Genomic DNA, 3,756 nt, shown 5'->3' with positions numbered 1-3,756 from the left:
TGGATCCAGAACACCTGAGAAGAGATGATGCCAACCCCTCAGAGGACCTCAGATGATGCCAACCCTGAAACAACATACAGAACTACCACATTTTGCTATAAGTTTGATTGCATCATATAATAATTGCTGTTAATAGTGTTCATCGTCTGTTTGATTACGTCTTTAATTGATTTTCCCGTACATTTCTGCCATATGTACATTGACTGACAGTCACCACTGATGACCACTAAATATTGTAGAAACTTAATTTGCTGTAAAGTTGCTTTGCAACGATCGTGAAAAGCGCTATACAAATAAACTTGAATTGAATTGAATTGAATATGCTGGTGACCTGCAATACTCAACTTGCAATTAGCCTATGGGGATCCCAAAGTGCCAAACCTAGGCTCAGTCATCTCAAGAGACACTGACAAAGTAACTGTTTTACTTTCCAAATACAGACTAGCGTGAGTTACACACACATCTGTAATCCTGTAACACATTACCACCTCAACCTCCACTGTAACCGTGTGTATGTGTGTGTTTATTGAAGGGTTGCCAGTTGCAATTGCTTTTTTAATCTTCTGTCGCTCTAATATCGTGAGACTGAAGATTAAGCTTTTGATTACCGGAGCTCGGGCTGTGTGTGTGAGTGCACAATGTCTCTGAGAGGGAGGGTTTCTCTCTCTTTCTTTTTAGACACACATACACATGCTTTGGGGGAGGGGCAGCTGTGGATATCATCTGTGTTCCTTGTCAGCTCAGTGCAAGAACCTCTGTGCTGCGCTGCACATGCATGCACAGGAGCCAGAGAGCAGAAACAACACATTGCTGCACATCAGCATCAATGCACTTGAATCTGACTAAAAGCCGTCAAAATGGTCTGACTGGGGAGGCAGCAGGTAAATAATCTTGTTTTTCTTTTTAAACAATGTCTTTGTGAGTGTTTGGGAGCAAGAGGAAGTGGCTTTCAGCTGGCTTCCTGAGCGATTCCACTAGTTGATGGGCGGAGCGTGAGGAAGGCTGTCAACTGGGGTGGTGTGTGTGTGTATGTGTGGGTGCCAGAGTGTCAGAACAAGGAGTGTATGTGTGCTACTGTTACACACAGCTCTTGTGTCATTGAAGATTAGGCTGTACACACATTGAGAAGGTGAGTGGAAAATCTTTTCATGAACTCATTTCCATCAGAAAGACCAGAATGAGGTTGGTGTGTGCAGATAGAAAAGCATAAAGATGTATCAGTGGGGCAAGCTGTCTAAATGAAATCATATGTTTTATTATATATGTGTGTGTTTACTTGTGTTTTCAGTGTATAACTGCACGAAATTATAGTCAGTTTTTTTCTACTGTATGGATGAGTGTGTTTGTTCTATCTGACTAATCTTGCATGGACGCAAGGGTTGTCCACAGCCGTTGCATGTGTGTCAGTCTAAATCAGTGTTAAATTGCTCTGGAGACGAATATGTTTGCTTGTTATTTACCAGAGGATGTGTTTGTTAGCACGTAGCGTGGATTTGTGATTTACGTGGTGCAAGAAAATGCAGAAATGCCTTTAATGGTCAGGTGTGCGTATGAGGAGCACCGAGCATCTGTTTGGGGTAAATGCTGCCGGAGATGGGGGGATGAAAGTGGAGGAGAGCATGGGGGAGGGGAGGGAGAAGATGCTGGAGAGAGAAGAGAGTGATGGAGAAATGGCAGAAGAAGAGAGGGGGTTGAATATTTAAGAGGAATCCCCCAGGAGTCCCCAGAGTATTGTGATGATGACTCTAGAACAGTGCTCGTTCTTGCAGGAGGTTCCGCTCAACAGTACGGCAGGCTTAGCTCTGGTTAGCTCTCAACATATAGCTTGAGTACATTAAACAGTGTTCACTGCATGGAATGAGTCTTGTTAGTGCATATAATCACAGAAATGAGCCTTTCTAGTCTGAATGCATTAGTAGTATCTTGTTAGCACAGGATAGATGAGATACATACTGAACTTTTGTGTCATACTTGATGCTTCTTGGTTTGGTGGGTCTTTATTTAATTCGTTTATTTTTCTTTATTAAGTCAGTTTGCATGTCACAAACACATCTTATGAAATGTTGACCCTTTATCATGACGATAGCCATAGTTAAGTTAAGTTAAGTTAAGTTAAGATAGTAGTCAGGCCATTAGATTTGTATTTGCCCTGCCCAAACTTTATTGGCCACACCAGTATATATGTTGTAAATTTTGTAATGTAACTCCAAGAAAACTTGGCATTTATGCACAAATGTTCAGTTGAAAACAATTGTTAATGGTGCAAAATATGATCATTTTAAGACTAGTAAATGTCATACTGTACATACTCTATAACTGAACAATATTAGTCATCTTGACAAATATATAAAGCTATATTAGTCACATTCAAATAATCAGAATTCACAGCTAACAAAGTTCATACATCACACAAAACCAATATTTTAATTAAAAATCTATTTATTTATCCATGTATTAATTAGTTTACGTGTGTGTGTGTGTGTGTGTGTGTGTATGGGAACACATATTCACTAAGTGTTTTCCCTCAATAAACTCCTAATTACTGCTTATTGATAATAAATAGTTGTTGTAGTAGATTAGTTTAGGTATGGGGTAGGATTAAGGGATCTAGAATATGGCCGTGCAGAGTAAGCCATTAATATTTGCTTTACAAGTACTAATTAACTAACAATATTCTAGTTACACTTTTGTAATTATAATACATTTAAAATATGTATTATATATTCCATATGGTTCATTCTGTGTCAGCTTAACCAGGGGGCCCCGGATACATTTTTTGATTTTGCTGTCATGAAATGTCATGGATCAATATTTACTGAGTAATCCACTATTTTGTAGAGGTGGGTCAAAATGGCAATTTTCACCTGAGATTCAGAGCCAAATTACAGGGGGTTCAAATTTCTTCAGAAAGATGGCAGCATCATAATTTTACTTTTACACAGAGATTGGTAGGTCTGTTAGTAAAATCTAGTGACTTTAGCAATCTTTGTTGCATTATATGTCAACGGTGACCATACAAAAATGGGGAAAGAGCACTTTTAAATTTTTTTCTCCAAAGTTTGCATGCCTCTAACTCAAGAAGTATTAAAAATATCTTAATGCCCTTTTAGATATTGGGTCTTAAAGGGGTCATATGATGCGATTTCATTTTTTCCTTTCTCTTTGGAGTGTTAAAAACTCTTGGTGCATAAAGAAGATCTGTAAAGTTGTAAAGACTAAAGTCTCAAATCCAAAGAGATATTCTTTATCAAAGTTAAGAGTCAGCCCTACCTACCTAAAACGGCTCGTTCGAACACGCCCCCACATATCTACCTCACTATGTGGGAAGATTTGCATAACGCCGCCCAAATGTTCAAGCAAAGAAAGAAGGCGTAACTTTTATCCTCGCTGTAGTATTGTTGTTGCCGCCGCCATGCCGTGAAGGCACTGTGCGATTCGTGTGAAAGCGAAACTACTTTGTTTGGCCTTCCAAAAATGGACACAACTAGAAATCAGTGGTTAAGTTGTATTTACAACACTGTTCCAGAACACTTCAACCCAAATATTCAGATGTGTGCAGCACATTTTATGGAGGACTGTTTCCTGGGAGAGTAGACTACAATGCCAGCTGTTCTGACTCACAGACTGTAAGTACATTTTCATATACATGCTTGAGGTATTCGGCCAATCACAACGCACTGGATAGCTGGCCAATCACAGCACACCTCGCTTTTCAGACCGATGAGCTTTGTAAAAATCGACGCGTTTCAAAAAGGC

At 39.4% G+C, this 3,756-nt stretch overlaps 1 protein-coding gene across 5 annotated transcripts in view; it reads left to right on the top strand.

The window, feature by feature from the left end:
- Window positions 1-744: 744 nt before the first annotated feature.
- Window positions 745-3,756, top strand: part of LOC107733700 (guanine nucleotide-binding protein G(I)/G(S)/G(O) subunit gamma-2) — a 15,566-nt gene continuing 12,554 nt past the window's right edge. For 4 of the 5 annotated variants that reach the window (XM_016545441.1, XM_016545438.1, XM_016545440.1 and 1 more), the window contains exon 1: window positions 1,017-1,129. The gene's annotated coding sequence lies outside the window, so the exon portion shown is untranslated. Of the gene's footprint in view, window positions 882-1,016; window positions 1,130-3,756 lie in introns of those variants that run through there. The other variant, XM_016545437.1, reaches the window with a different exon arrangement.

The sequence above is a fragment of the Sinocyclocheilus rhinocerous genome, unplaced genomic scaffold (assembly GCF_001515625.1).
Source record: "Sinocyclocheilus rhinocerous isolate Xijiao unplaced genomic scaffold, SAMN03320098_v1.1 scaffold789, whole genome shotgun sequence".
Taxonomy (NCBI): domain Eukaryota; kingdom Metazoa; phylum Chordata; class Actinopteri; order Cypriniformes; family Cyprinidae; genus Sinocyclocheilus; species Sinocyclocheilus rhinocerous.
The sequence above is the reverse complement of the archived record's forward strand: the minus strand, read 5'-3'. Positions and strand labels throughout refer to the sequence as shown.